Raw genomic sequence first — 12173 nt, forward strand, 5'->3', positions numbered from 1 at the left:
GGCAGTGACCAAAAGGGCCCAGTTTTCCAGGGCACAAGAACTACCTCTGAGTGCTCTTGAGCCAGGTGTGAGGACTGGGTGAAATACGTTTTCACAAAGAAGCAGAGAAATTAATTTGGTTGAGCATGGCTTTATCTTTGCTTCTGTGGTGATATGGCCATTGGAAACATAGGTTACATGATTTACTTAAGGTTTGTCATTGTTGTTTTAGTTAATCCTGCTGAGGATTAATGCTTATAATAGCCAACATTTACAGAGTTGTTTTCAATCACTGAGGTATAGCTGTCCATTATCAAGAACTTATAATCGTACTTTGGGCATTATACTAAATTCATATGTATTATCTCATTTGTCCTTTACAACAACCCTATGAGGTAAGCATTAGTACTACCTTTAACTTATAAATTAAAAAGGAAAAGCTGAGGTTTAGAGAGTTTAAGAAACTTGTCTAAGTTTACAGAGCTAATAATACATGACTGAATCAAAATTCTAATCTGGTTACTTTGGCCAAACTCTCAACCACTGTATTGCCAGATGGGTTCTAGAAACTGGGAGCCAGCAGAACTGTCATATACTCAGAAGCCATTTCAGTAGAACAAAAAATGCAAAACACAAAGCGAAAAGAGGAAGGTCAGGTAGGCTCACTCCTTGAAGCCTATAATAGAAAAGAAAAGCAGAACTTGAAAAAAGGAGTTAGTCCTAAAAATTAACCTCCAAGTTTCTCGAGAGTCAACTGTTCCCTCCTGGCTTGTACCATGATGCCACTGATTCCTCTCTGAATGATGTAAACACAAATCTCAACCCCTTTAACATGATAACTCAGCAAAGACATCAGCTTCATGATCATCAAGACTTCACTGAGAACTAATTACACTCTCAATCTATCATGTTAAATGTGAGGCTAGTATATCAATCGGCATGCACATGTGTGGTAAAACTCTCTGGGTGGAAAGCTCCTTGAGGGCAAGAATAAGACTCCTGAGCTCAGCTTCCAGGGTTTTCACAGCTGTTTCCAGTCTGTATCTCCAATCACAATTCTTATCATTCCTCAATACTAAACCTAGACATCAGGCTTTTTTTCTCTCTCTAGAAAGCTCTCCTCCACCCCCATTTCTACTTGGCAAAGTTCCTTTCTCACTTTGAAATGCCAGCATAGATGTTGTCATTGAGGTAGTGACAGTGCCACAGGAACGTGGGGTCCCCACAATCACCCTCAGACTCCCTCTCAGAGTATTAGGACAAGGTCGCTGGGCCCTTTGCCCTAATCCCAGTCCTCCTACAAGCCTCAGCCCCTCACATTTAGGAATGCTGGAATAATCGTTGTTTCCAGATGTCCTTGCCCCACCTTCAGGGATGACTGTGTCTCCCTTTCTCTGTTTCCAGAGTACTTTATATTTGCCTCCATTACAGAATTCATATTTGAATTGCTTTTGGTATGCTTGGAGAGCAAGAATTAAAAATACGATGGATTTAGTATAGAGCTTAGAACATTAACAGTCCCTCTATAAAATATGATTGACTGATTCAAAAATTATACCTGTTCTATTCTTGCATATGGCACTTAACTCAGAACTTCACACATCATTATATTTGTTTACTACAACATATGCAAAACGCCTAAACAAATAAAAAATAACCCCCGTGATCCCATGACTTGTTACAAGTTTGCTTCCTCTACACTTGTTTACAATCTTTCAGTTTCTATATATCTATTATTCCCTATTTTTTGGCAAATGATACTCAGTTGTTCATGGTAAAATCAATAAATCATCCTTTGTTTCTCTATTTCCCTTACCCCCTACAGCCAATCCACCATTCCATCATCAAAATATATCAAATATATCTCCCAGCATTCCTCTCTATCACTCCTGACCCCATCTAGTCCTAAGTGTTACTAAGCATACTGAAACAGATTCCTAATATGTTTCCTTGTTTTTACCCTTGCCTTTATAATCTAGTCTCCCTAGAGCAGCTAGAGACATCCTGTTCAAAGTCTAATAAGACACTATCCTTCCTAAAACGCAACAATGACTCTCCACCGCCTTTAAAACAAAATCCACGCCGGCCCCCATAATCTGATTCTTGCTTTCCAAACCCACCTCAGTCAGCTTCTACACCTCTCTCATTCATTCACTGACCTTTTGCTTCCTCAAAAGGTCAAGCTTCTTGGGCCTTTGCAATTGTTCTCACTCTGCTCTGTGCTCCTCCATCACCAGCTCCTTTCCAAGCTTCAGAACTCAGATGAAATGGCATCTCTACTGAGAGCTTGGAAGTATCTTCTATGGAGTTATCACATCACCTTGTTTTCTCCATAGCACTTGCTGTAATCTGTAATTATCTTGTTTATTGGTTTTCTTGGCACTATCTGTCCTTTTCCACCCCAAACCTCCACATACAATAAAATAAAAGCAGTGTGAGAGTAGGACTTTGTCTAGTCTTATATATTGGCTATTTCTCTGGAGTCTAGAAAATATTAGGTGCCCAGTATGGATTTGAAAAAAATGGATGGATATATATTTAATGTTTGTTGTATGACTTTACATTCATAGTAAACTCTTTTTGAGCAAAGACCATGTCTTCTTTGGAGAAAATTTGATATGGCAGCCTGGAAAGCACTACATGACTATTTTTTGTATGTGACTATTTTTTTTTACAAGTTAAATTTTAACATTATAACCCAGTAAGTGATGGTTTTAAAAGCAGAGTTTTCATCAAATTAACACTAAACTCCAGGCAAAAAATATATTTTAAAAACCTAAATCTTAAGGCAGAAGTAATATATTATAAAAACCATCAGGTCTAATACAGACTGTAAAGTACCACGTGACAATTGATGCAATAAATATTATTACGGATTTTGAAAACTCCATCGGGACTATCATTTAAAGTGACTCCAGAGTCTCTGTTTTCATGGTAGAAAATAGAGTCAAAGAAGCAACAACAAAACTTCTGACAAATCCATGCACAAGAATAGGAACCTACAAATATATGGCTTCAAATGATATTAATAAGATGTGAGGATTTTTTTTCCTGAGAATGCTTTGAAAATCTGAAAACTTATCATGCTATTTGCAAAGAGCAGGTCTCTGCTGCATTAAGCTCCCTGTGTGCTCCAAGCACCCGTGGAGTTTAGTGGTTCTCTTCTTAAGAGGCTCATGATGCCTAGAGAGTCACATGATCAAGGGAATTGAGCTTAGTAATTCCACAAGAAGAAAGTCCAACTGAGGTAATGTATCTGAATTTAGCACCTAAATTAAAAGTCGGAGACTCAGCTTTCCCAGAAGTAATTTCTTCTCTCATCAGGGAATGTATGTGCTATAAATAAGACCGTGTAGCTTGAAATCTAATTGTTTGAGAACACCTAATTGAAAGTAATAGCTAATGAGAGGGTCGCATTAGTGACTTAATGTTAGTGGTCGCATTAGAATCCTGCATTTATACAAACCTGGTTGACTTCCTCTTTCATCGATGGCATTAAGGGGATAAGTAAATTATTCTAAGATCGCTACAACAGCTGATGCAGGCTGGACCTGCACCAAAGGACATTAAAGAACATGACAAAGAAACTCAACTCCTAACTCACAGATTCTCAGAACTCTGGTGGAATTCTGCCTAAACTAAAAAGAATAGAGTACCTCTGAAAGCAATCAATGAATACAAAGACCAAACAGTAGAGTCCATTGTTTTAAACTTAATGTTTAGGAAAACAGAGACAAATAAGGAAGCTAGAAAACAACTTAACATGGCGTCTTCTCCCACAGAAGTCTCTGCATTACACTAACGTGTTCTGCACAGGGTGGGATTTGGGCTTAAAAATGAGAAAGTGTTTCCCTCCATCAACAAACCTGGCCTTGGATAGAGGCATACAAAACAGATTCACACATCACTGTCTGACAAGATGTTCACTGATAATTTTAGCTGTGCTGAGGAACTTATTGATACACTTTTCCCTCTTAGAAAAACATCTTACACTCACGGAAAAAAAGAAATTGAGTACAAAAAAGCAAATGGGGAATTTGAAACATCACAAGAAAGTGAGTGTCTGAAGTAAGACAACTTATGAAAAGGTCAGATGATAGGGTGATGCTTATCAATTGCCTTGTTATCAGCAAATTCCTATCCAAACTTTTGAACATAAAAACTTCTAAATAAAAATAAACTATTTGCAATGTGTTAACAACAAATTGACCTTCTTTAGTTTCAAATTATAGAATAAAATGACAATGTTACAGCTCTATGTATATAGACGCACAGAGTTCTCTCAGAGACGTTCCTACTCCTTTTGATTTGGGTGAACTGCATTAATCACAGAAAGCAGTTTTCATTATTTGTCAAATATTTACTACATATAATAATGAAAGAATACATTTAAATAGCTAATTCTTCCAGGCCTGGGGATTTAGACTGCCTGGAAAAAATATTCCTCTTTCTATAAGAATGTTTAAAATACCTTAATATTGTTGATTTATTCACTAATCCATTCATTTATTTAATAAATATGTATGGAACACAACTATGCAGAAGGGCAGAGACACCTACAAAGGATGATTGGGTATTATATTCATTATATTATTCCTTCCTATTCAATCTTACAAATTTATTTTCCTCCCCCATCTCTCTCTCTCCCTCGTCTTTATTTATTTATTTATTTATTTATTTATTTAGGAGAAAAGGAAGAAAACAGTCCAAACAATCAAAAGTGAAAGAATGATCAACAACAGGGGTGCCTGGGTGGCTCAATCCATTGAGCATCTGACTCTTGGTTTCAGCTCAGGTCATGGGTCATGGGATCAAGCCCCAAGGTGGGCTCCAGGCTCAGGGGAGTCTGCCTGAGATTCTCTCCCTCTCCCTCTGTCCCCCACCCCGCACAATCTATCTCAAATAAAATAAATAAATCTTTAAAAAAAAAAAAAGTAAAAGAATAATCAACAACAGAAGCAAATCTTAATCCATTAGGAAAGTCAAGCTGGGAAAGAGGACTGATGGAGATGCAGGGTATTTTTAACAAGCAAAAAGTTAGGGGCGCCTGGGTGGCACAGCGGTTAAGCGTCTGCCTTGGGCTCAGGGCATGATCGTGGCATTATGGGATCGAGCCCCGCATCAGGCTCCTCCACTGTGAGCCTGCTTCTTCCTCTCCCACTCCCCCTGCTTGTGTTCCCTCTCTCTCTCTGGCTGTCTCTCTCTCTCTGTCAAATAAATAAACAAAATCTTTAAAAAAAATTTTTTTTTTTTACATTTTGTAAATGTCCTCAATGAGTTTGAATTTCTTTTAAAATGCTAAGAAAGTGGGGCACCTGGGTGGCACAGCGGTTAAGTGCCTGCCTTCGGCTCAGGGCGTGATGCCGGCGTTGTGGGATCGAGCCCCACATCAGGCTCCTCTGCTATAAGCCTGCTTCTTCCTCTCCCACTCCCCCTGCTTGTGTTCCCTCTCTCGCTGGCTGTCTCTATCTCTGTCAAATAAATAAATAAAATCTTAAAAAAAAAAAAACAAGCAAAAAGTTAAAACAGTAGACACCATATTTAACACAACAAAGTTATCTCCATATCTCACTTACTTGTAGGGTTGAGGCTTCTAATTTATCATCAGACATCTTTAGGACTCTGGAAAAAGTGGGCCTGAGAGCAAGTGTTCTTAATGATGAAAAAAGCTAAGTGGGGCCAAGTAAATTAGAGCCTAAAATGTAAGTTACTCTTGGACCATGGTTACCTGAGACCTTGAAAGTCACTCCCACTTCCACATAAAAGCTACTAGTGGTGTCCATTATCACCTTGGCAGTATTCACATAAAAGCCTAAAAGTCATAATGGTCAGGAAATGTTGAGGGGATCTAAACTGATCCTTCTCTTTCATATATGAAAATTTATGTGCAAAGTACATTAAATAAACAAATACTTGCCTCTAACCACATCACAAGAATTTGTTTATGTCTTTATTTATGCTGGGCCGTTATCATCTAGGCAGAGAAGTCATACTCTCAGATATTTTGAAAAAATATCTAAAAAATTGTATATACTATAAATTATATCCCTAATTTACCTGAATAAATTAAAGTACTGTTTAAGTTTGTAGTTTTATACTGAATTATGACAACAGAGCACAGGTGAATTTAAGAAGGGTTATGATTAAAGTGATATTATTATGAGGCATAACTTTTAAAAATTAACTGTTTTAGTTCATATCAAAATATATTCATGATGCTACATGAAATACTGAAAGCTATCAATACCTGATGAAGAAGAACAGTCCATAAACATAATCACAATAATAAAGCTCTGGGAACAATTAAAAAATAAATAAATAAAAAATTTTTAAAAATATCCTACAGATTCCAAGATAGTTCCTATAACTAAGTATGGGCCCAAAACCTGTCACGAAGTTGCTTATGCTCCCAGATACCGATCCCCAAATGGAGAGAGGATTAGACCTCCATCATGTAGGCCAATAATACTAAGAGAACATCAAATCCTAAAATCCTGGACATGGATAGTCTCTTTTTTAAAATGTAAGAAAATGCAGACCCACATTTTAGTGAAGTGGGTGATTAATAAAAATCATGTACCTAAGAGAATGTAAAACCAAGTACAGCATGACTATTTAGGTCAGCTATTTTTCTATCTACTTCAGATTTAAAATCAGTAACATGAACACAGTTATTTCATGTTAAGCAGGCCAACCCCTTAATTGTCAACCAAATTTAAAACTGGCACATAGTATTTATATATACCATTATACCAGACAATATTTTCTCCACCAGCTGTGGACTGAATGTTTGTGTCCCCACAAAATTCATACATTGAAAATTAATCCCCAAAGTGTTAGTGTTTGAGTTAGGGCCTTTGGAAGGTAATCAGGTTATGAGGATGCAGTCCTCAGGAATGGGATTAGTATCCTTATAAAAAGACACATGAGACAGAGGATCTCCCCCCTTGTGAGGATCTTGCAAGAGGATGAGAAGACTGGCTATCAGCAAACCAGAAGGAGTTTCCTCAGCACACACTGGATCAGCTGGCACCTTGATCTTGGACTTCCCAGACTCCAAAACTGTATGAAATCAATGTTAATTGTTAAGGCCACCCACTCTGTAGTATTTTTGTTATCGCAGCCCAAACTGAGATACCACCATACCAATATATTTCAGTAAAACTGCTTAATGTTGAGAAAATAGTTAAGCAATTCTATTTCAAATGAATGGACAGAGACCATACATTTATGCCTCTAATAAGAGCATAGCAAATTTAGATTGCATATGGAAAAGTAGAGACCAATATCAAATAGAGACAATATCTAAAATTTAAAGTCACATTTTTTTCTTGTGAAAATAATGGATTTAATTCTCTTTACTGTACATGAAAAAGAAGATTCTACAGGAACACGTAAGCGTAACCTAATCTAATGTGTAGGCCTTCACTACTATGTTGCTTAGCACCTTCCCACCTTAAAATTTTCAGAGTACATATCTAGGTACTACTTTTATTCATACTCACATTCAGGAAATATTTCCTGACTCCTGCCTGTGGGCCAACTACCATTCAAGGGCTGAGAAATATGGGAGTACAAGTTTCTCTCCTTGTGCAACTTACATAGCAAGGGGAGAGGTGACATTACACATGTAAAAAAAATTAAAAGATAATTACAGACTGTGATAAATTGGATGAAAGAAAAGAGGGAAGAATTAAAATGATATGTCATAATTGTTAAGAGTGTGGTCAAAAAAAGCTATTTTGGAAACTAAGGAATGAGAAGAAGGTAGCTTGTAGAGACGTATGGGAAGACTTTTCTAAGCAGAAAGAATAAGTACAATAGTTTTAAGGCAAATACTAACTTGATTATTTCTCCTTTTGAAGGACAGAAAAAAAAGGCCAGAGTGGCTGGAGTGGCTGAAGGAAAACTCTGCTCCTGATTTGTGCTTTCAGCAAGCTACTTGACCTCCTATGGTAAACAACCAGAAAACTGGACAAAATACCAGAGAAAAACTTGTTTTCAGACATTTAAAAACAGGCAGTGCAACATGGTGATTCCTAAGAGAAAGGAAACACACGAAGTGACTTCTACCATTGCCTCTCTTTCTGCTTAAAGTCTACAGACCATTTCTGGAGGAAGAAAGAAAAGCTGAGCACAGCAAAGCTGAGGTAGCTGGACTTGGCATAAAAGAGTACCAGAGAGGAGAGAGTTATACGTAAAAAGAGCTCCAAAAACCTGAAAGGCGCCTCCCTGTGTCCTTATTTGAATATAAAATTTCACTCTGGTCAAGGTGAAACTTCATAATACCAAACAAAGCACTTGGGGAAGCTAAGTGATTTCCAGAGCTTAAGCAGAGCAGGGAAACATTCAAATTCCCATAAGCCAAGCAGAGATAGTCTGTTGAATAACCAGGGCATTAGAGTTCAGTAGAGAAGGGTCATGTATTAGAAATAGGGCTAATAAAGGGGCATGCCTCAGAAATAGTCCTAGAATAAAGGTTTCTTTAGCTCCACAAAGGATTAAGTTGCACTGCAAGTAAATTAACTACCTGCCAAAACAAGAAAATTGTTAAAGAAAAGCAACAAAACCAGACACTTAGGACAAATGAAGAAGCGGCAAACTTTAAGCCATAGCCAGAAGTAAAATCGGTCAATAGAAGCAGGCCCATAACTATCATAGATGATGGACTTAGTAACCAAGAACTTTAAAATAGCTATTATAGATATCCTTAAGATCTTATTAAAGAAATACAGGAGCATCAGGAGAGTAATAGAAACTATTATTGAACTTTAAAAACTGAAGAATGCTATCTGAAATAAAAATTCAGTAGACGGGTAGATTAGACACTGCAGAAAAAAAGATCATTACATTTGAAAACATAACATTAGAAATTATCAAATCCAAAGCACATAGCAATAAGATGTTAAGAAAAATTCCCAGAGAATAAAAATAATTCAGTGATCCCTATGACAATATCGAATGGTCTAAAATTCACGTAATTAGGCTGGAGCCAGCTTGGCCAGCAACATGTTTGAGGTAATTCAGAGGTCTGTGGGGCCAGCCAGCTTGAGTCTGCTCACCTTCCAAGTCTATGGATCACCTAAAAATGACTCATCTCACAAAACTTTCAGGAAGGTTAATGAGCTTTCATTGTACTCTGTTCCCAAGGGTCAATCTAAATATGTGGAGGAGCCAAGGACTCCTCCCAACTTGAGCCAAGGACTCCTCCCAACTACCCAACTTGGAAAAAGCATCTCACATCTCCAACATTATTGTGAGCCATATACAAGTTGGTGTCAGGAAATACATCCACAAACTAAGCCTCAGGTGCAGAACTTGGTTCAGTGGGGATTAGACATCTAAGAATATCTCCAAAATGCACCTCTTGGGTTTTTTCCAAGAGCTGCTATTGTTGGTTTTGAGGTCATTGTTGGACTTCTTTTGGCTAGAGGTTCAAAAAAAAGCTGGTGTACCCACCTGGGTTCATGGATTAGCTGCCTCTCTTTATTATCCACAAGCCATCACATTTGTCCAGGTCAGTGGGGAGACATTATATGTCTGGAGTTTACAAGGATATATAGTCATAGAAGATTTGTGGAAGGACAACTTTCAAAAGCCAGGAAATATGAAGCATTCACCTGGAAATAAGTATAATGCCCCATGCCCTGCCCATTTTAATCTATTATAAGTAAACATCAGACACTTCATGCAGTAAACCAGTAAATACTGGTTTCTATAGAACTCTATAGAAAAACAGTAGAGAAGAGTCAGTACTGAATGCAGTAAATTGGTTTTCTTCTTCAGGAAAAACAATAATTGGCTTCTTTGTTACCTTGGGTGACACCGTACTACAAGTGGACTAATCAGAAAACTTTTACCTAGACATAATGCCTCAGAACTCCTTGTTCTCATGTTGCTATTTATGTATATAACTAAAATTCCAAGTTAAAAAAATAAAATAAAATAAAATCTACATAATTAGAGACACATAAAAGGGAAGCAGAAAAATATTTCAAGACATTTGCTGAAAATTTTCCAAATTTGATGAAAATTAAAAATATAAATGCAATAAGCTCATCAAATTCCAAAATAACACCAAGAAACCCACAAGAAAAAGCATCATAATTAAATTATTAAAATACAGTAATAAAGACAAAATTTTAAAAGCAAGTGGAGAAAGCATAGACATTGCATAGAGGAGAACAAAGATAAGAATAGTTGCCAATTTTTTTTTAAAGATTTTATTTATTTATTTGACAGAGATAGAGACAGCCAGTGAGAGAAGGAACACAAGCTGGGGAGTGGGAGAGGAAGAAGCAGGCTCATAGCAGAGGAGCCTGATGTGGGGCTCGATCCCACAACGCCGGGATCACGCCCTGAGATGAAGGCAGACGCTTAACCGCTGTGCCACCCAGGTACCCCAAGAATAGTAGCCGATTTTTAACAAGAAGACTATACAGTGACATCTTTAATGTGCTGAAAGAAAATATGGCAGCCAAAATATTTTGCAAAAAAGGAAATGAAATAAAGACATTTTCAGACAATCAGACAAATAAAAGCTGAGAAAACTTGAAAGTAGCAGACCTGCTCTAAAATAAATGATAAATAAAACTATTTGGGTTGAAGGAAGATAATACCAGATGGAAACTGGGATCCACACATATGAATGTGTAAGCAAAGGTAACATGTTGGGATATAAAAAGTCAGTTTTTCTCATTTTTAAAAATTTTTCAAAAGACAATTGACTATTGGGTCACTTGGGTGGCTCAGTCAGTTAAGCTTCTGCCTTTGGCTCAGGTCATGATCTCAGGGTCCTGGGATCGAGCCCCACAGTGGGCTCCATACTCAGCATGGAGTAGCTATATTAATATCAGACAAAGACTCTTATCAGACTTAAAGACAAGTGATATTAATAGAGATATAGGAAATTTCATAATGATAAAAGAGTCAATTAACCAAAAATACATAACAATCTTATATGTGATTAATAATAACACCTCAAAATACATGAAGCTAAAACTGACAGAACTTAAAGGAGAAAGACAAATCCATACCTAGTGAAGATTTCAACTTTCCTCTCAATGAATCATGGAACTTGCATACAGAAGATCAGTAAGTATAAAGAAAGTATAAAGTATAAAGAATGTATAAAGAAAATTGAAACAGCATTATCAACCAGCTTTACCTTACTGGCATTTAGAGCACAATACACTCAAAAACTACAAAATACACATTCTCCTCATATGCACACAGGACATTTACTAAGATAAATCACATGCTCAGCCATAAAATAAGTCTCAGCAAATTTAAAAAGATTAAAATTATACATAGTGTACCCTCTGATGGCAATAGAATTAAGACAGAAAATAGTATTGCAAAGATCTCTGGATAATCCTACCAATATTTGGAAATTAAATTAAATCTTATAAATAACCTATGAGTCAAAGAAGAAATCAAAAAGAAAATTTTAAAGCATTTTGAACTAAAATAAACAATGACAAAAACACAATATGCTAAAATTTGTGGGATGGAGCTATGGTAGTGCTTAAAGGGATTGTCAGAACTTTAAGTACTTATGTTAGAAAAGAAAAAAAAAGCTTTAAATTTCCACTTGAGAAAGTTAGAAAAAGCAAATTAAGCTTAAAAGATGTAGAATGAAGGAAATAGGGGCACCTGGGTGGTTCAGTCGGTTAAGCAACTGCTTTTGGCTCAGGTCATGATCTCAGGGTCCTGGGATGGAGCCCCGTGTTGGGCTCCCTGCTCAGCAAGGAGCTTGCTTCTCTCTCTCCCTTGCCCCTCCCCCTGCTTGTGCTCTCTTACATTCTTTCTGTCAAATAAATAAATAAATAATCTCAAAAAAAAAAGGAGATAATAAAAATAAAAAAGGGAATCTATGAAATAGAAAATGGAAAGACAGTAGAGAAAATCCATAAAATAAAAGCTGGTTTGGGGGAAACAATAAAATTAATAAAGAAAACAGAAATTACCTCTATCAGGATAGAAAATGGAGATATCACCGTAGATCCTACAAACATCTGAGGAAGAGTAAGGAAACATTATGAATAATTTCATGCTAATAAATTCAACAACTTAAAAGGGAAAATTCCTTGAAAGACTCAAATTACAAAAATGGACACAGAAGTTGGAAATCTGAATGGATAGAAGGCAGTAAATAAAGGAGAAAGTAGTACCAAATGTAGTCAGAGAAGAGG

The 12173-nt window shown here is 36.8% G+C and overlaps 1 pseudogene; it reads left to right on the plus strand.

Annotated features, from left to right (window-relative positions):
* The first annotated feature begins 8988 nt into the window (after positions 1-8988).
* On the plus strand, positions 8989-9649 carry LOC100477859 (annotated as a pseudogene).
* The last annotated feature ends 2524 nt before the right edge of the window (positions 9650-12173 follow it).

This window comes from Ailuropoda melanoleuca, chromosome 9 (genome assembly GCF_002007445.2).
Source record: "Ailuropoda melanoleuca isolate Jingjing chromosome 9, ASM200744v2, whole genome shotgun sequence".
Classification (NCBI taxonomy): Eukaryota; Metazoa; Chordata; class Mammalia; order Carnivora; family Ursidae; genus Ailuropoda; species Ailuropoda melanoleuca.